This window comes from Coenobita brevimanus, chromosome 29 (assembly GCF_032717465.1).
Source record: "Coenobita brevimanus isolate Jiangsu-jjx chromosome 29, ASM3271746v2, whole genome shotgun sequence".
Classification (NCBI taxonomy): domain Eukaryota; kingdom Metazoa; phylum Arthropoda; class Malacostraca; order Decapoda; family Coenobitidae; genus Coenobita; species Coenobita brevimanus.
The window spans coordinates 37,429,263-37,451,809 of record NC_136982.1 but is presented as its reverse complement, the minus strand read 5'-3'; the positions used below and the strand labels follow the sequence as shown (position 1 = coordinate 37,451,809).

General features: G+C 40.6%; 1 protein-coding gene across 1 annotated transcript in view; it reads right to left on the bottom strand.

The window, feature by feature from the left end:
- The window catches only part of cac (calcium voltage-gated channel subunit cacophony), a 2,326,612-nt gene that overhangs the window by 211,976 nt on the left and 2,092,089 nt on the right, over positions 1 to 22,547 (bottom strand). The gene's annotated exons all lie outside the window — the stretch shown is intronic.

Genomic DNA, 22,547 nt, shown 5'->3' with positions numbered 1-22,547 from the left:
GCCCTCAGGCCATAAACAGTGAGAACGAGAACAATAACTTTTTTTATGATATGACCATGGCCAAAGTACCCCCTCCCCATCCCCCTACCATCACCCAACATAATGCTGCAGCACCTGGCAGGGAAATAAAGAAGAGGAAGAATCTAAGTTCTGCAGATAAACTGGAAATGTGAAACTTATAGAGAATGGTGAGACCATGCAAAGTGTGGGGAAGAAACATAACATCAATGAATCAACTGTGAGGGGTATTTGTAAGAATCGTGATCACATCATAAAACATGCTCATTTTTAGACTATTAATATGTGGCACCACTTAGAATTATTACCATAAGTTCTTCAATTCGGCTATCACGGTTTCGGCTATAGCGCAGCCGTAGCGGGACCAATTGGGAGTGATAGCCGAGGGTTGAGTGTATATATATATATATATTACCCACAGAAAGTCTGTGGACTATGGGGGCCTTTTACTGAGTGGTTGGGAGTGCTCAGACTTTCTGCATCAACCAACCTATTGAATGCTCAAATCTTGTTTTACTGATACTTGACAACTCTCCCTGATGCTCCCACCACCAAGGACTGTGGAGAGCATCAGTGCCAAATGGGAAATGATAGAGAGAACATACTTATTGTGAACTCCTTGAGTGACCAAGGTCCTTCTTTTTTGCTTCCTACACTGTTTGTCCCATTGACGCCCACCCACATCTCAGAAAGGAGTATATAAATCTCACCCAGCAAAAAAAGGCCCAGATTCTTACCCTGTGAGAGGCAAAAATGTTGAAGATCTGTCAGCATACAAGGACGAGCAAGTCAGCCAAGTTCAGCCTCCTTGCGAATGCCGAGAATAAACCTCAAGGCGAAGTTCCACCCCATAAATCTGTGCCAGGGCATCACTTCAGCAGCTACTGACAAGCTTATCAAGAGGCTGGCATTGATAAATCTACAAATCATACCGAGAAAACTGAAGCAGGCCAACCCCATCCTCACAGGAAATGTTGCAGAACACACCATTCAAGAGAGTTGCCAGAAACAACTGAACCTGCTTCTTTGCTTCCTGACAGAAAACCCCTAACAACTCACAAAATGCATACTGCCCATCTCAGTTTCACAAGAAAATTCAACAATTTCACCACAGAGGGCTGGAGAAGGGTCTTTTGGAGTAATAAGTCTACTTTCCAATGTGGTGGATTAGGGCATGTCAAATTGAGACATTCCTCACATGTGAGTCCCTCTGACCCGTTTTTTTTTTTTTTTAACGTAAGGAAGAAGGAACCAAAGGCCAGGGGCCTGCAAAACGCTCCCTCCAAGAAAAAACAAAAACAAGATAACAGAATGCCAAATTCAAGATCTATTCATTTCGGGATGCCTGGACACACTGCGTTTGAAAGACTGGAGATCATAAGCAGTAGGAAAAAAGGTAGAGGGAGACACTTCCAGAGTTGACCTGTTGCATACATGAAAGGCTGGGAGTAGCAGTTAACTTCTGCATTAGAAAGCTGGACAGAAAAGGAATGGGAGTTTGTTGCTAGATGGGTGCTACGTACCTGCCGTAGTGGTGGAGGGATGCAAGCAGACAGTTCAGAAGAGCAGTGACCATTGAAGTAGCGATAGAAAAGAGATAAAGATACTGTACAACGGTGCAGCGAAGAGACAAAGGTTAAAGGGAGCTGGTAAGAGGAGGAGAGTTAATGGGATGAAAAGCCTTTGACTCCACCCTACTGAGAAGAGCTGTGCGTGAGGAGCCTCCCCACACATGAGAGTTGTAATCTACACAGGAGCAAATAAAACCCATGTATTAAGTCAACAACTGTGCAGGGGTAAAGAAGGTACAGAGTAAGGTTAGCATACCTAAACTCTTGGATTTTACAAGGAAGGTAATATGTTCTTTCCAAGATAAATCCCGAGTGAATGAAGCCTCAATTATGTTTAAAGATGATGCAGGATTGAGCTGGATATTATTAAAAAATTAGAGGGTACTCCTATGGAAAAATTTTGTTGGGCTGATAGATGAAAGAGCTCAATTTTTGATGCATCAAGAAAAACAAGGTTGTTTTTACCCAATCAGAGATATGAGCCAAGTCAGATATTAGGTGTGCCATAGCCTCATCCCTTATTTGTTGAAGCAACTGTTGAGATGGCGCTGCAGGAAATGAATGGAAAGTTGAAGGGTGGAGTCATCGGCGTATGAGTGGACAGGGTTAGATGTACAGCTTAGATGAATAAAAGGATGAAAGTTGGTGATAGGATGGAGCCCTGAGGAGCATCACTGTTGCTAGATCTAGGGGAACAGAGGCTGTCTACAACAGCAGCTCTAGAATGAATAGAAAGGAAGATAGAGGGATAGAAACCATAAGAGGGCAGTTTGGAAGTTAAAGATTTACGCCAGACTCGATTGGGAGCCTTTGAGGTGTTAAGTGCAATGGCAAAGCTTTCTCCAAAGTCCCGAAAGGAGGATGACCAGGAATCTGAAAGGCAGGTAAGATCACCTGTGGAGCGTTCCGAGTGGAAACCGTACTGACATTCAGGTTGTGATAGGAAACATGCTTTATTTATTTTTTAAAGAATACTCAAAAACATTTGAAATACAGGATGTTCATGCAACTGGGCAACAGTTAGAGGGCTGAGAATGGTCACCTTCCTTTGCAAATGACTGTCAAGCACCCCGATTCATTATGGTTTGGGGTTGCTTCAGTGGAAAGTTGGGTTGGGGTGGATTTTTTGCACTTCCCATGAACCTGATGATGAATGAAGACTGCTACATTGAAGTTCTTCGTGACCATATGATGAATTTTTATGAGATACACAACTGCAACCTCTTCATGCAAGATAGTGCACCCTGCTACAAGTTATAGAAGGCCATAAAATGGCTGTCAGACCAGCAGGTGAATATCCCTCAATGGCTTGGGAATTCTCCAGACTTGAATCCCATCGAGGAGCTGTGGTCTTTTTGGCTCTAAGTACCCTCAGGCAGCATGTGCGGACATCCGTCTTTTAGGGGTTAATGGTAATGGCTCAGCAGCAAAAACTGTGGCTGAGAGGAGGCTGCTGCTCTGGCTAAAATCAAGGGAAATGAACCCAAATCCAATAACAGCCATCAGTTAAAACTGAGAGAGACCCAGTATCGAGGGGAGGGCTGCATGAGCTAGAAACTGGGTGTAAATCACCACATCTGATGCCACAGCCTTTGGGGTCAAGAGATACAGGCAAAAATCTGACCTCAGGTAACACTCAGGGTGGAAACATAGATGTTCCCATACGTAAGACTTGATTACACAGGAGACTTGGGTCAGCCAGGACTTCCTTTGCCCTATAACTAAAGGGGTGAGGAAACTGTTGGTGGTTAGAAATTGTGGTTGGCAAAACTAAATACACTAGGTGCTGAAGTTACAAGAACCCTCTGGACCTCCCTGTACAAGGTCTGTTCAGAAAGTATCTGACCTTAAGCTCTAAAAAAAAGTAAATAGCTAACCTGTTGAGCTAGGATACTACTGTCCCTCAAAGTAGGTTCCTTCTGACTTGACACATGTATCCCAGCATTCTTTCTACTGTCAGAAACATTTTTCAAAGTTGGATTTCGGTATCTCCTGCATGTGCTTCATAACATTCATCATGATTTCTCTTGTCTCAAATAAGGAACCCTTCAGCAGAGTTTTGAGCTTGGGAAATAACCAAACGTTGCACAGAGCCATGTCTGGTGAATAGGGAGCCTGCTAGACCTGTGCAATGTTGTGCTTGGCCAAAAATTTCCTGAATCGGTTGAGAAGAATGAGCAGGGGCATTGTCACTGTGCAGCTTCCAACTAGCAGCTTTCCAATGGTTTGGTCCCTTCCGCCAAACTGTGTCACGATGACAACGGATAATGTTGAGGTAATAATGTCTGTTGATATTCTGACCTTCTGGTGTGTATTTGTGATGTAAAACACCTTGGCCTTTGATTGATGCTGCTACTGCTACTGTGAGCGAGGCAATAGGCAGGATGCAGGTGGGGAAGGCAGCAAGTGTTTCTGGGATGACTGCTGAAATGCTGAATGCCTCAGGAGATATAGGAGTGAGGCTGGTCACTGACATGATAAATACGATTATGAGTATGTTGTCTCAGATGATTGGCTGAAAAGCGTAATTGTAAATGTGTACAAGGGGAATGGTGATGCCATGGAAAGAGGAAATTACAGAGGCATAAAGCTTTTAGACCATATAATGAAAATATTTGAGAGAGTTCTAGAAGGTATGGTCAGAGAAAGAGTGAAGACTGATGAGATGCAGTTTGGGTTTATGCCATGCAGGGGGTCCATTGATGCCATACTCATTGTTTGACAGCTTCAGGAAAAATATATAAGTAAGAAAAGGGAACTGTACTTTGTTTTTGTTGATTTGGAGAAAGCTTTTGACAGAGTCCCTAGAGAGGTGGTGAAGTGGGCAATGAGGAAGCTTGGGATGGAGGAGTGGCTGGTTAAGGTGGTTATGGCCATGTATGTGGGTGCTTGCACCCACGTGAGGGTAAATGAAGATTTGAGTGATGTGTTTTCTGTGAATGTTGGTGTGCACCAGGGGTCAGTTTTGAGACTCTTCTTGTTTATCATGGTACTTCCTCTCATGTGACTTCAGAAATGGACTCCCATGGGAGATGCTGTATGCTGATGATTTGGTGTTGATTGCAAAGAATAAAAGGGAGAAGGAGGAAAGATTTAGGAAGTGGGGAGATGGTTTGGGGCACATGGGCTTAAGAGTAAATGCAGATAAAACAAAAGTGATGGTATCTAGGGATGCTGGCTGTACTGTCAAAGAAGAGGGAGAGTGGCAATGTGTGATTTGCAACAAGAGTGTGGGAAGTAATTCCATCTTGTGCAGTGTATGTGATATGAGGATGCATAAGCGATGTGGTCGTATCAGAGGTAGACTGCAAGATAATGCTGATCCCGTGTGTGTGGTGTGTCAAGGAGGGCAGGTGGAGATTGTCAGGTGTGAAAGGACTGAACTTTCTGGAGAGTCTCTTGAGTGTGTGGAAGAGTTTTGTTATTTGGGAGACATGTTATGTGCTGAAGGTGCGACTGGAGTTGGCTCTGCGGCTAGAGTGAGGAGTGGTTGGAAGAAGTTCAGGGAGCTGTTGCCTCTCCTGACACTGAGAGGGCTCTCCTTCCATGCTAAGGGATTTTTGTATGCAGCATGTGATAGGAATGTAATACTGTTTGGTAGTGAGACTTGGGCAGTAAGGGAAGATGATTTTCGCATGCTTAACTGTTCAGAAATGACAATAATTGGGTGGTGTGCAGTGTGTCCCTTGGTGCAAGGCCTGGGGGAGCTAAGCTTACGATGGAAGAGTTGAAGGGTAGGATGGGACTGGAATATATTGGTGTTGTGATGAGGAGAGGTAGACTGAGATTGTTTGGGCATGTGGATAGGATGGGAGATGATAAGTGGTTGCAGAAAGTGAGAAGTGTTAATGTTAGGGGTAGGATTGTGAGAGGCAGACAGAAAAAAAAATAGGGTGAGGTCAATGAGTGTGACCTCAGGGATAAAGGAATGAACAGGGAAGCTGCCAGAAATAAAGCAGCATGGAGATATGCCATTAGGTGACCAAGGTCGACACATGCAGGCATGTTAGAGCCTTAAAAACAAACGAATATCGAACACCAAGGTAGTTGAACAAAACTGTCAATCTGCATTTCACATTGTTGCAGACCTGGCATGCTTTTTTCCACTGAGACGACTCTACATGCTTCCACTGGGATGACAGTGCTTTGGTTTCTGGGTCATACCCATACACCCAAGTCTCATCTCCAATGATAACAGTCTTCAGAAAGTCTGGATTGCAAATGCACATTCCAACATGTCCTGAGCAATGTTCATCTGCAGAGCTTGTTCACATGAAAGGAGCTTTTTTGAATGCCCAAATCATCCATTAAAATTTCATGTGCTGATCCATTGCTGATTCCAATTTCATTAGCAGTTTTTCTGACAGTCAACCAACGATTTCCCATGACCAAATTGCAGACTTTCTTCACATTTTCTGCCTCCCAGGATGTGCATTGCTCTCAACTAACATTCAGCCATTTTTGAAGTGATTGTTCCACTCCTTTCTTTGTGTTACCCCCATGGCTTCATTCCTCAAAACTTGCTGGATCTTTCTGATGGTTTCAACTTGGGTATCACCTAGTTTTTGGCAGAATTTGATGCAGTAACATTGTTTGACTTTTTCGAGCATCATGATGAGCACAGAAATGCGACAAGTGTAAGGTGCACAACCACGAACACAGGCTGACTGACAGCCACTTAGTCACTTGTGGTGGCTGGCATTAATCACGCATGCGCATGAAGGTCCTGCACTGCTCTACACAAAACCCTGCCTCTATCCTCCAACTGGTTGATGAGAAAAAAAATGAGGTTGGATACATTCTGAAGAGACCTCGTATGGGACTGACACAATAGCAGTACCCCTGTTACCCTGTATCCACAAGCAGACTTGGGGTGATGCAGCACACCAGCATAACGCTAACTTGAACACAAGTCAGCACGCAACATATTTACCCAAAGCATTCCTAAACGGCTGCCAGCCTTTGAATGCTGGTTGAAATTCTAGCGCAAAACAATGCTGATATATCAAATATCATATCTGGAAACAAGGAAGAACACAAACAAACAAATATGAACTACAGCTATAACAGCATGGCACTTATATGCACAAAGAACTCACTGGGTAAGATTTTACTGGAAAGAAAAATATTGAAATTTCCAGTGCTGGGAAGGTGCGCAAACACTTGTGCAAAGCGCAATTGCGCACTGTTGCGCTCCAGTGAATATCATTTGCACATTGCGCACTGCATTAGATCATGCGCAATATTGTGCTTTCGCACATGAAAAGGCAGGTGAGCAAGCACAAATTTAGTTGCGCTTGCATAACTAAATTTGCGCTTGTGCACCTGCCTTGTGCACCTGTCCTGTGGATTGCGCACTGCGCAATCCAAGGGACATGTAGTCTTGGGAGCTTCCCGTATGTCTGGACAAGGGATGGGGGAGGCTCAGGTGGGTCACGAGGGTTTGCTGGGGGAAAGCGGGAGGGACGGAGGGTAGTGGCATTTCTTAAAATGCTTCAACAGAGATAATGTATTTTAATATTTTTTAAATTATTATCATTAGTAAATAATACTAAATTACAAGTACATTATTTATTAAGAGTAGCATATGCAATTCCTTACAAAAATCATTATAACATACTATTTAAATCAAATATCCACAGCCTATATACCGGTAATTTATTAGGCTGTGGATATTTGATTTAAATAATATGTGTTAATGATTTCTGTAAGGAATATCTACACTGAATTATTAAATAAAATGTCTTGCAAAAATGCAGATAAAAGTAAAACTGGCGACATCACAGCCTTTGTTTCCCTATCCCTCCGCTTCGCAGCCCGTGCAGGCGCTCAATCCTCTGAACTTCCACGAGTAAAAAAGCTACTACTGTACATGACAGTATTGTGATATTAGTTCTAATGTATGGAAGTGAACCTTTAACCTTGCTGGAGGAATAGAAGTCAAGATTGAGAGCTGTAGAAATAAATGCGTTATTTGAAAGGAGCATGTGGAGTTACATGGAGAGACAGACTGACAAATTAGGAAGTGAAGAAGCATTGTGGTGTGAATGTGGATGTGATAGGAAGCATTAAGAGAATACACTGAGGTGGTTTGGTCATATGGTGAGGATGGAGAATGAGAGACTAATGAGTGTATGTGAGTGAGGTGGAGGGGGGGAGAGGGAGGGGGAGGCCAAGGATGAGATGGAGGGATGGAATGGAGAAGTATATGAGAGAGGAAAGTGTGAGCTGGGAGCAGGGCAGGGAAATGGCGGGGGACAGGGTGACATGGAGGCGATTTGTTGCTTGTTTGTGGCTAGCGGCCACCCCTTACGTGATTTAGGCATCTGGCAATAGATAGATAGACAGAATAATAATAAATAAAAGTAAGTATGCTATACTTAGTGGTAGGTGGTGGCGACCATCATCCACTCACTTGATGTAGTGCTGCCTACTTCTTCCTTAGCCTTTATCATTCTTTTTCTGTGCCTGCCCTCCTCTCTTCCTATTTCTCCCATCTTTCCTGTCGCTACTTGATGCTTTCTTTCCATTACAGGTGGCTTTACATTGAGTGACAAGCCAAATGGTTTCCTGTAAGCCAAGAAACCATTTACAACGCTGGGTGGTAACCATATAACCAAATACGTGCTCCCTACGTGTCAAGTGGGTTGGTGGAGGGTTAGTGCCCCTCCCTGTAAAACAAATAACTCAGAGTCAAATGGCCACCCCGTACGGGATTATGGCATCTGGCAATAGATAGATAGATAGAAGTATGCTATCTATTCAATCTATCTATTGCCAGATGCCTCAATCCCGTACGGGGTGGCCACAAACAAATTGCCTCCACGTCGCCCTGTCCCCCGCCATTTCACTGCCCTGCTCCCAACTCACACCCCCCTCTCCCATATACCTCTCCACCCCATCCCTTCATCTCATCCTTGGCCTCCCCCTCCCTCTTCCCCCCTCCACCTCACTCACATACACTCTCTTCGTCAGTCTTTCACCCTCCATCCTCTCCACATGGCCAAACCACCTCAGTGTGTTCCTCATAACGCTTCCTATCACATCCACATCCACACCACAATGCTCCTTTATATTCTCATTTGTCAGCCTGTCTCTCCATGTGACTCCACAGGCTCTTCTTAAATAACTCATTTCCACTGCTCTCACTTTTGACTTGTATCCCTCCAACAACATCCAAGCTTCACTTCCATATGTTAGAGTTGGTATCACAATACTGTCATGTAGTAACTTTTTCACTTCCATGCTCACTTCCCTGTTTCTTATCACTGCTTTCAAAGAACCAGCAACCTTTCTTCCCTGCTGTACCCTTTCAAGCACTTCACCCTCCAAACCTCCATCCTTACTCATCACACTACCCAAGTACTTAAACGTACTCACATTTTCCAATTCCTCACCATCCAACCTCGCTGTACATTCACTGACTTCACCTCTCTCAAAGACCATCACTTTATTCTTCCCTACATTCACCTTTAGATTCCATTTCTCACACACTCTCCCAAACTCATCCACCAAGCCTTGCAGCTCCCCTTTGTCTTCACTCAAGAACACAGTATCATCTTCAAACAACAGTACAGGGAGTTTCCAAACACTATCCTCTCTCACCAGGGCCACTCCAACATCCACTACCCTACCTTGTACCTCTTTAATTACCCCATCCATGTACAGATTGAACAACCATGGAGACATGACACATCCCTGTTTCAACCCAACCACCGAAGAGAAAAATTCACTTAGTTCACCATCCACATGCACTGCAGCCTTAGCACCATCATACATACTCTTCACAGCATGCAACAACTTCCCATCTACTCCATATATTTTTAATACTTTCCACAATCCTTGTCTATCCACCCTGTCATACGCTTTCTCCAAATCCATGAAAGCCACATACAACTTCTTTCTCTTGTCTAGAAACTTTTCCACTAAAGATTTAAGAATGAATATCTGATCTACACAACCTCTTCCCTTCCTAAAGCCTCCCTGTTCTTCTCCAACTAATTCCTCTGTTCTTTCTCTAACTTTGTCAATAAGTATCCTACCATACACTTTTCCTATTATACTAAGAAGACAAATGCCCCTATGATTACCACAAACTTCTTTTTCCCCTTTTCCTTCGTGCAAGGGAATAATTATACCTGACTTCCAATCCTCCGGGACTCTACCTTCCTCCCAGGCCAATCTGCACATCTTCCACATCCATTCTACTACTATCTCTCCCCCATGCTTCAGCATTTCACCACACACTCCATCAATTCCTGGGGCTTTCCCCACTTTAACTTTCTTCATTGCTTCCACAACTTCTATCTGGCAATAGATAGATAGACAGAATAATAATAAATAAAAGTAAGTATGCTAATTTATTTAAATATCTCAATATTTTACAGTAATTCCTACAAATATATGCGAATGGTTTGCGTTTGCACTTTGCAACATTGCGGAAGCTAAATATTTGTCAGATTGCGCACTTGCGCTTGCGCAAGGTAGAGAACTGTGGATTGCGCATTGCGCTTGCGCAGCCAAGGTCCTTCTTCATTTGTGCTGCCCACCACTGGAAATTTCATCAGTAACATCACTAAGTAGTATATTTCACCCCATCCTTTGACAGAAAAAAAATGGTCATGATGATGATGATAGGCAATCTACTAAAATGCAAAAACCACCCCTGAGAAACAGGAACAGAACATCTGACATCCATACACATGTCATACAAGGTCCCAGTGAGTGCAATAATCAATCCAATACCTCATTACCCCAGTCTATTGATGGGAATGATGATGATACTGATGATGACCATACATGATCATGAAAAAAAGTACTGTAATGTTAAAGCCAGCAAAGCAGAAATGGAAGGACATCCCATGAGTGCACATACGTTAGGAAAAATGCCAAGAAAGTGGAATTGGCATTAATAATAAAAGAGCAGTATGGATCAGAGGGAATTATGGCCTCACTGCAGACAGCCGTTTCTTGCAGGTACTGCAACCTCTATATTTCATGAAATTTTCGTTGTAGTTTCTACAATACCTGTCAAGCACAGCAGATACAGCACTCACTCCTCAATTTGGTTGTGTCATGATAATTCACTCACTACTACCAAGCTGATGTGACAGCTAATGGTAACTGAGGCTGCACTCCTTCAGATGGCATGATATTATCAAGTCAAAAGTGGGAAAAATTTACCAACTGCAAGTGCTAATGAGATGGACTGCTTATCATTAATTAAGAAATGGATTTACATGATATAAATATATATCTGGTAAGCAAAAGTAAATGCTGGGAGGAAAGGCCTGGACTGGGAAAACAAAACAGGGAGTGGAGAGGTCATAGAGTTGATGACATGTGTCCAACAGTCCAAATGATCTTAAATCTGGTAGGTTTTACAAAAGAAACCTACTAAATACTAGAGAGATGAATCAAGCAGATTTCAACATTCCTGATAAAGATAATTCCTTCAGAAGCACTATAAAGGTTAGATGCTTTATGATCCACTTGCTTCAGACAAATCTTGGGTCTTCAGTTAACAATTTTTTTTTTTCTACCACTGTACATCAAAGGAGCTGGACACATTCAGAAAAAATGACTCAGGACATCTAGTAGTACTTCCTGGACCTGTTTTGACCAGTAGATACAGCAGCACACAGGTTATGCAAGACGAAGCAGTTCAGTGTACTGAATGTCTGGTGTGATGGGCAATAGTAGCCTTTCTGTATGTAAGCTTACAAGGAACTTGAAACATACACTACTAAAATACCTTACAAAATACTTAAAAATATACATTAATAAAGTATATATGACCATATCATCATTCAACAAAGCACTTAATTTCATATTAACATTCAATAGAGCACTTAATTTCATGATACTGATTCACCTGAATGAGGTGCTAACCATATTAATAACAGTACATGGTATACAGAAAGGCTAACTTAGCGATTTTCCCATTGCACAAATACACACAGATTATGCATAATGCAGAACTTCATTTTTATGATTAACTGTTGAAAGTTAAACATACATTAGCCCAAAAATAAAGTGGAAGTTAATTAAGAGAGAGAGAAAAATTAATGTGAGAGGTAGAAAATGAGGATAAATGATAAAATACTACCGCATCTATCGGGGAGGTGGGGGCTCTCTCCTGGAATAAAAACAACAAGACAAGGTGTGTCACTCACTACCACCAAGCGACAATCTACACACACACACACACACACACACACACACACACACACACACACACACACACACACACACACACACACACACACACACACAAGGGTGGATGGTCCTCGCTAGTGGATAGGTGAGGCACAGTGATGCCATGCCAAGGACAAGCAACTACACATATTAAAACTATATACTCTACAACTTACTCACTGTACAATATTATAAAACAACATGGTTCTTTAGGTAAATAATGTTATTACAGTAATCCCTCCAATGTCCAAAGTAATAGAGCCAAAGGCATGTCTGGAAAGTGGGTTTGTCCGGATACTGGGAAAATGCCTTCTGGACAGGTACTTATAGACCCTAACCCAGCCTAACTCAGAAAACCACCAACATAACTTCCTACCCGACATGCACAGCATCTATTTAAGACCCTATTCACACAAATAAGGGAAAGAAAGCATGAAATAAATGAAATGGAACCAGAGAATGAGGAATTTAGGAGTATGGAAAATATTTAGCAGTGTACAGGGTACTTACAACACGTCCATGGCCATTACGAAGATTAACTCGCCTCCTCTAAGGCTGTGGCAGTGGTGAAAATGCTCTTGAAGCATGTACAGTAATCCAGTGTTGTGCTGCACTGAATCCTTTGCACTGTGAATTATAATTGCTTAACACTGCACATTCTGTTCTTACTTGCACCATGCCAGTTGCAACCACCAGTTTGCACTCCGCACTTAATCCTTTGGATGCTGAATTCTAATTTCTTAACACTGCACAACACTGTACATTCCCATGTGGTCTAGCGGCGAGGTATTGCAGTTTATTCACAAAATGAGCAAGTGCAGCATCCATTGCAATGGGCGTCTAGTCACAATGGTAGGTAGGCAGTAACTGGGGATGGGAAGAAGCAAGGGGCTGCGCATAAACACAGCTGTTTGGCGTCGCACACCAAGTTCAAAGTACGGTTGAAAAAAATTTCAGATTTTTTTCTTTTTTTTTTCCTTTTTTACGTTTTTTGGCCATTTTTGAGTTCTGAAGGCCCAGGCCCAAAATGTCCGGACATTGGAGAGTCAGGTTATTGGACATCTGGATATTAAAGGGATTACTGTATATATATTTCTAGTCCAAAGTGACTAATAAGATATGGTGATGACTAACAGCTATTGACACCGAATGATGGGCGATGATATTCATAGTTACTTACTTTACATGTATTGTACAGATAACTTAAGCATCACTGCCTCTTTTAAATGTGGGAAAGGGCAGAACATATTATCTTTATTTGGCACTGCTAAACATTTAGCATGACACTTCCAATATATATATGCTTTAGAATCTGGAATAAGGGAACACATTTTATGCTCAATACACCAACCATCATAATGGGGGAAAATGTTACTGACATCTGACATTAACACTGAGTCTAGTCTAATTAAGAGTAACAGTGAACACATGGCAATATAACCTCAGTCTGGCATCACTGGTTACCTTTTCTGAGGATGTATGAAAAGCACTCTTAAGTCTCCACATCACACTAAAAACAACACTTCACCCTAAACATAAAATTCTAGGTATTACAAAAATATTCTATAAAATACTAAAAATCTCTCTCCTTTATATCTCTGTTCAAAGGAGGTCAGAGTGCTGGCATGCTGACTAACAGTGGATCAGGAACATTAGTTATTTTTTCAAGTATCTTGGAGAGATGGTTGAATTACTCCACTGAATATATTTTAAGTATTTTGAATGACTGACTATTCATAAAGCATTAAATTTTCATGAATGCTTAGTTTAGATATTTCTTGTATATGCTAGAACTTCATATTTCTCCAAAATACTTGACACAAGCTTAGTCATTAATTCTATTCTGCTATTATTTGCCTGGCCTGTAGATAAGCACATTTGTTGTCCATATACAGACTAAGTCAAGTTTCTCTGCATCTATCATTTAACTATTAAAAAATCACACACATACACACACTTATTAGTCACATTTATTGTTTTAAAAATGTATGTATGTATGTATGTGTGTGTGTGTGTATGTGTGTGTGTGTGTGTGTGTATATATATATATATATATATATATATATATATATATATATATATATATATATATATATATATATATATGAATGCAGCCATGAAACAATGTTAATTCTGATCCTCCCACACAAAAAATACTACAATAGTTTGAAGATAATGAGAATTTACTAAAAACCTCTTAAATCAGCAAAATAATTTCATTATGGACAAAAAATGCATGTGTGGCATCTTAGCATCCTTTCCACACTAAAACTAAAGCACTGTCATACTCTTTAGGTTGACATCATCAAGATATGGGTAGCATAAAAATAGTCACATATGGAAATTCTCTTTTATGTCAACCTAACAAAGGTAAATAACTGGCTGTATCATAACAAAGAGTGACGGGGCAAGGGGGGAAGCACGTGTGATCCTAAAAGACGCAGCATGACTGAGCACCACAACAACAGACACCACCGTAAAACACATCAGGCGTAACACTAATTTTCCACAGGATCTGTGGTTTCTGCTGTGACATGCAAAAGGGTAAGTGATACTGGTGAGATCTATACAAAAATGATTCAATCTGAAATACTTTCCAAAATGAAACACCCAAGACAATAAAAAACTACTGACACTGTAATACTGCATATTTCTGAAAGTTTCCTAACAGTACCACTACCACTTAAGTTCTACATTTTCACTAATTAAAATTTGATTGATTCAGCTTTTGCAGCCATTCTTCTTCAAATTCCTTACAGTAATATACACTGCAAAGCAGGAAATTCAGTTGGTACATTACCTAATGGGCTTTTTGTGGCAGTATATACAGTCAGGGTCAACAGTCTGTTTCTGTAACTGTTCTTAGCTAATAGGAGAGGTTGTGAAGCACTGATGAACATCCCTGTTTAGATTATAAGATAGAGAAGCTCTGCAAGATTTCACAATGCCTTCTTGAATACTAAGATTAAAAATACAAATGGACTATGGACTTTCACTGTGTCTTTCCTCAACAGCAAAATTTTGATGCCACAAAGCAGTCTAAATACTATATACTAGTAACTAATGCATGTTCCAAATATTCTCTCTTGAGGCAGTAATAACTGATAAGATAAAGTATATGTGATCCTACTGCATAATTTGTTCCAAATAAACAAAACCATATTTTAAAAAATACAATGTTATACATTCTACCTGGAAAAAAAAAAAAAAAAAAAAAAAAAAAAAAAATCTGGTTACTTATTCAATTGAATATGCAACACAGAATCTTAAATATGTTCCCTTTATTCTGAAAAGAAGAATTAAAAGGCAACTTATTTTCATATACTTACCTAACTCAAGTTTTTAAGTGCAATTATTATCATGTGCTGGAAGTAATTTATCTCCACAAAAATTATTTCACTCACTACTTACATACACATGGCTACATACTGTACAAATATCTACCCATACTGTACTGTCTTATCAATGGCACTACAGGGGTCTATATAAAAATTTTTATACAGTGTATCCAAGACTAAGGTGGCTACAAAACACACTATAGGATACTAATTTTGTGACAATACACATCCACCTGATCTGAGGGTTACAGATTACAGCTAATGGCATGTTTATGTGGAGACAGATTACAGCTAATGGCATGTTTATGTGGAGACCATACTTGAATGATCATTCCATTAATGATGGATTTCATCAGAACTGATCAGCTCAGCAATAAAATGCAGACTGTAAAGCCTGAAAAGTTTTCTTCTCAATACTCATAGTTTATGTAATATGCTATGCAATGTAAAAACTGCATACTTCAAATATAACAAAATGAAAATATGGCTAACTTTTTAAAGAGAAAGTTCCATTTCATACTTAACAAAAGTGAAAGGGGTGGATATAAGTTACGTGATGAAAGCATGGGGAGTTACACAGAGACCAACAGACAAATGAGGAAGCTCGGGAGCAACAGGGTGCTAATGTGGAAGTGATGGAAAGCATTAGAGGTACTCTAAGACTGTCTGGGCATGTGGAGAGAATAAAAAGTGAAAGCATTAGAAGTACCATAAGATGATTTGGCCATGCTGAGAAAATAAAAACTGAAACCACATGACGTGCCTGTACCCTGAGATGGTTTGGCCATGTAGAATGCATTAAGAGTGAAAGACTGACAAGGACAGTGTATGTAAGTGAAGAGGAGGGGGAGTGGGAGACCAAGAATGAGGTGGAGGGACAGGGTGGAGGGGTATATACAGTAACCTCTCAAATAATGCCAGGGTTAGGTTCCTGGAGAGGTAGTGTTAGTTAAAAATGCGTTTTTTAAACAAATTTCCCATAAGAAACAATGGTAATATTGGGGGTTACATTCCTGGACTCTGAAAGTCTACCCATTTGGGGAGTTAGGCTACTCTAAACTTACAAGCAACAATATTAATTTGAAGGAAAATCCACGTAAATAACAAAAACAGTATATTTGGGGAGAAATAAACAACATTTGAGCCCTAGTTGGGCCGAAGCGTTGTTTACTTCTCCCCAAATACATACTGTTTTTGTTTTTTACGTGGATGTTCTTTCAATTCTGCTTCATTCACGGCATTGTGAAAGTTCCTCAACATTATTAATGCATTAATAGGTCTTTAAAACACTACACTCAACCCTCGGCTATCACGGGTTCTGCTATAGCGTATCTCGCTATCACACCTATATAAAAATCTACCCAAATACCTTTATCACGCACTAAATGCCTGCTATCATGCACCACAAATGTTCGAAAATTTCAAAAAGGCCAGGCTCCAGTGCTCCATCCAGCCAACAAAAGCTTCACTCCGTGATTGGTTGCGTGACATCAGCGCCAGCTGAGCACTGATTGGCCGCCTGACCGAGTCTCCTGCCTGCCAAACCATTCAAGTGCGCACCCTCAGACCGTGAACAGTGATAGCGAGAACAATAACCTTTTTTATGATATGACCATGGCCAACGTACCCCCTCCCCGTCCCCCTACCATCACCCAACATAATGCTGCGGCACCTGGCAGGGAAATGAAAAGGAAGAACTTATGTTATGCAGATAAACTGGAAATGTGAAACTTATAGAGAATGGTGAGACCAAGTGAAGTGTGGGGAAGAAACATAACATCAATGAATCAACTGTGAGGGGTATTTATAAGAATCGTGATCACATCATAAAACCTGCTCATTTTTAGACTATTATATATTAATATGTGGTACAAAAAAGGTATCTTAGGGGTAGATATTGAGGTCATGGCACCAATTAAAATTATTACCATAAGTTCTTCAATTCGGCTATCACGGTTTCGGCTATAGCGCAGCCATAGCGGGACCAATTGGGCGTGATAGCCGAGGGTTGAGTGTACAGTAAAAGCAACATTTTCAGTACAGTAAGTAGGTCACAAACAATAACAACACACAGCCTCACTTCATCTGTGCATCACTCGTTGTTTGCTGCTATCCCTCCTCACCCCCCTACCCCACCTCCCACAGCTCCCCACCCTAAATTTGTTGTCCTTCCTCTTCCTCTTCCTCTGACTCCCGTGCTACTGGTGATGAAGATAACTCCCTTAAGTTTTCTGTCTTCTTCATAAAGAACTGCTCTATCCTGGTCTGAGTGGTTTTCTTCTTTCTGTTCTGCAGCATCAAGTTGTAACACTATAGATCTGCCATCATTTTCCTGGCCAAATTTCGTCCGCAAATGAGCCAAATTGCTCAGAATGAGGCCAAACTTCATTTTCGAATATTATAGTTTGAATAAAACCAGTTTAAGCAACAGACAAATAAAAAATTATTTATGCATAAACTGCCACACACGGTCTATCAGCTTAGGACTGCTAATTTGAAACCATCACATACGTGTAAAGTCGCATTAAATTAAGAAACCCTTGTTAGTTAAACATATCTCCTTAAATATTTGCTCGTGTTAAATCGAAAACGCATTTTTTAAACTCGTGTTAGTTGAGAGGTTACTGTATATGAGGATGGCGTGTGTGATGGGATGAAGGAGTCTCAAAGTGGAGGGCATGGTGACATGGATGCAATCTGTTTGTGGCCACTCCTGGGATTATAGTACTGCATACAGCATATACATATATACTGTAGTATATAGTATAAACATATATATATGCATCTGTATTTTTTTTCACTATGCTGCCTCATTTGGATGTACCCTTTAGGGAAGAGGTTTCAAGCTACAGTCCTTTCAATACCACACATGCATTAGAAACTGTAAAAGGAGGAATCATCCTAGACTAAACAGCTGAAGCAAAGGTGTATTGCTTGTTGTCTCCAGCTACAAAACCTCATAAAGCATGATGAGCTCCCTCCTAAGGTGGCTAAAATCATACTGGTTTCTTGAAATTAACAGGGGAGAACACCTTCTGGTCTGTCTGTGCTTGGGGTTTGGAGTCATCAGTCATCTTTGTGGCTGTCTTTTGGTCAGTCATGAGCATTTGCTTCTCTACCAACATCTTTTCTTCTGTGCTCTGTTTAGTATCCTACTCCACTGTATGACTATCCAAACTTTAGCAGAGTTGTATGGAGCCTTCTGAGCTTGTTTGGCAGGTTTCGTGTTCTCTTAGTTAGTTTTGGGACTTATGTTTATGGAGCCTAGATACCACAAAGTGCATCCTTAATGTACTCCCTACCAGTTCAAATTTTACAATGGACATGCAAAATTAATTTTTATTGTGTATGTTATTCTCATTTGCTGGCAATAATTACATTCGTGTGCATAGTGTGAGCATGTTCTAAATCTCATTCAATCTGTTTCTGTCAGAATGATTATGGAAAACTACCGGATGGTACTGAATCAAATCTGGAATAAAGACTGGACAATCAGAAAAACACATTATTAATATTCATCTGGAAAAGACCAAAAGGTCACAAGTAAAGGGCAAGGTCAGTTAAGAATTTCGGTCTGAATTAGACTAACTAAACTCAGTGAATAGCTTAAGAGGGAAGAAAGGCTTAAGTGATTCAGTTTTCAGAACTCTTGATCACAGGTCATATGTTTGTCTTTCTAACCCATATGGTAGTTTTTATTATATCTGGACCAAACTTTGAGGAAGAGAATGTCAGCCAAGGGTGAAAAGATCTTACTTTGAGAAGAGGTCAACAGATTAATGTAACAATCAAGGTCAAATTAAACAATTCTCATCCAGTTGAGACCAGAACTGTGGAATGGCTGAGAGCTGGGCAAGGCAAAATACTATATAGTAATTTTATTTTGAACATAATTAGATGAAAGTGAAGAATGCCGGGCAAAAGCAATGACGCAGTCTTACTCTGACTGTAGGTGTTGGAAACTCTCATGGTGTTCTTTCTTGTTTGTTGCTTCTGGGTTATCCATTATTTTGATGCATTATCACCCAAGAACCACTAGGTGTTGCTGTCTCACTTCATCTTTAAATCTAGCTCCATCTTCCACTATCTTACCCTCTGAATCACTAACTTTTCATCACTTGACGAGGATTAGGCGGCAAAATGTGCCTAGCACTGCAAATGGCTGTTAAATACTGTATACAGTATTCTCTACTGCTCTTCGTATTAACTGAAAACTTCCTGACTTCTTGCTGCTCTTTGTACTATACTTTTTTTTTTTCCTTTCTTTTTTGTGATGGATGGAGGTCTAGTATATTTAAGCACTCCAACCGGATATGGCCCTTATGAATCAAAGTCTAAAGGGTGGTTATGGTTTAATACCCACACACTGCCACCTGGAAGAATGACTGGTCACCCTCACCTCATCTGGTATGAATAGCATAGCCCCCTGGCCCCAGTATTCCTGACAGGACAATAAAAAACTGGATGATGACTGAGGCAAAAATACAGCCCTTTCATGAGTTCCTATCCTACTTTCCTATAGGGTGTGCCAGACTCACAATTTTGCTTCAGAGAGCTTTGATAATACTTAATGTATTATTAATTTTGATGACTGCACAAAATCATGTTATTTATGTACAGTATCCACATTGTCTGTGGTCAATCACAGCTTTAATTATGTTCACTTCACTACCATACCATTTTCCCTTCTTCTTGTGCTTTTTAGGAAACTGCTTTCTAATCTGACAAACACCCTCAACCACCTAAGATATGTTATGCTGTAAACTCAAATGACCATCTCTCAAAGTCATGATGAGGTTGCCAACATGCATGTCTTTTTCTTAAAGCAGGCTGTAAGACAACAAGGTTGGTGCTGTGATGTTCCCTTTAGGTCATCTGCCTAGTAATGTCAGGACATACCTCCAGCCTTGTGGTCAATGATAACTCTGGCAAACTGTCTGTACAGATCTCACTGCAATCATAACCTCTTGGTTTTCCATTTTGTGATTTAAAGGTGACACGAGGTCACTTAAACTAATCACTAACATCCTCATCGACACTAATCACTGACCCCCTCTTGCCACCCCTCGCCAGTTCACAAAATTTTGATACTGCAACCATTTACCAATCTTGCAACAGTTTACTCAATACCCAGAGCACAAACACCAGGTCAGGTCCTGTACATCATCTACCTGTATTTCCAGGCATTCCCTCTACTGTTAAGTCAAGTGACACCTCTAACCTACTGTCTGTGCAGTTTTTCACTGGTGGTGGCACTCTTAGGAAGGAAGGGAGCACTGATTACAAATATGTGAATGACGGGCAATGCCAGATCAGACTCTAGTCATGAATTTTCTCTCACTGCTGTTTCCCTGACATTGATAAACGACTCCCCCAAGGCTTTTGGTTACGGTATAGGTCAGTGGTCCCATGCAAATACACAGCAAGTCCTTGTTATTAGTTACTGTACCCTTTGCAGTGACATGACTGGTGCCTCCAGACCTCCAGCACTCCAGACCTCATACACAAGTGATGGGGTTCATGTTTTCTACCATTCATTTAAAAGACTAAATGAGACATCAATGACCTTGGAGGAGGGTCACTGTGCCTCATGAGACACTGTAACTGGATATAAAACGCAATGCACCCTCTCTTCAGCTTTATGAGTGTGAAATGATTCCTCCAGTCATCATTTCTAATACCTATGTGGTGACAAAATTTACGTGTATTATTAGTCTGAACAACTTTAAAATTGTTCATCCAATAACTGATACTATCACAACAGCCAGCAACAAACACATTCCAAGAGTGGGAAAAAAAATTTACACCTGAAATAACAAACCTATTTAACCAAAGAACTGTGACTTAGATTACCTGATGCCCTGTGCGTGATTGCAACAAACAGCACTTGAGATGGATTAGTAAATGAATTTTTGGTGCTTTTTTCTGGTGCAAAATGGTATTTAATGATTCAAAACATGATGTGGAGGTATCTGCAGCTTTTTCAGCCACTCTACCTACTCATCTAACCCTCCCCTAAACTCTTGTTCTACTTACGACAGAATCTCCACTAAAAACTGAATATTGACACCTAATCATATTATAATATGGTACATGTTACCTTACTTTTAAAAAAACTGGCATAACCCTACGAAAAAAAATAAGCCCTTTCATCTCATGCTAAAAACAGTCTGCCACAAGAGTAAAAATTTAATATTTCTTTGATACGGGACAAAAATCCTGGAACTTAACTAGATTATGAATAAACTATGACCAGTGTTGTAGCCTGAGAGCTGACTAGGGTGGCACTAGCCATCCCTGAAATACTATCTAAGCACACTTGGCTACCCTAGTGGCCATCCCAAATTTCCAGAGAAATACTTCCAGACCCCCCAGAGATTTGGCCACCCCTTTACCACTCTGTTTTTAAAATCCTGCCTATAACCTTGACTATGCGAGATACTGATTTTATACTGGATATGCCCATGCTTCAAAATGTTCTCTTTCATACCAGGGAAGAGCTGTAAATCCTAATATTGCAATTCTTAGGTCAAGCAGAAAATATATCCTCAGATAAAACATAAATCCAGCAGACCAGGATCTTGAACAACTTATCACTGAATAACACAATAAACCTCCCACACATACAACAAACATTCAGCTGGTCAGACTATCTCAAAGCTTTGATAACAAAACCAGCAATACATAACTTTGAATAACCATCAAAATCAGTTCATCTAACATGAATCCCCGTCCCACAAACAAGGCACTATTTATTAACCATAATAAGAGCCCATCACCAAAACAATACTAAAATTCTCCATTAACACTATTCTAAAACCTACAGTATCATACCACTAAGCAGGAAAATCACAAAAAATTTCTTCATGTAGAAACCTCTGAAAACCCACAATTTACCAAAGATCATACCACAAAAGCTGCATACATAAATGACATGAGAAGGGTAAAGTAGTTATATGAGTATGTTTGCAAATGATGCAAAAATTGTGAAAAGCAGCGACGATGGAAAAATTTTTAACAGAAGCATCTTAATGGTGAGAGAGGTGAAGTCAGTGAATGTACAGCGAGGTTGGATGGTGAGGAATTGGAAAATGTGAGTACGTTTAAGTACAGTACTTGGGTAGTGTGATGAGTAAGGATGGAGGTTTGGAGGGTGAAGTGCTTGAAAGGGTACAGCAGGGAAGAAAGGTTGCTGGTTCCTTGAAAACAGTGATAAGAAACAGGGAGGTGAGCATGGAAGTGAAAAAGTTACTACATGACAGTATTGTGATACCAACTCTAACATATGGAAGTGAAGCTTGGACGTTGCTGGAAGGACACAAGTCAAGAGTGAGAGCAGTGGAAATGAGTTATTTAAGAGGAGCCTGTGGAGTCACATGGAGAGACAGGCTGACAAATGAGAATATAAAGGAGCATTGTGGTG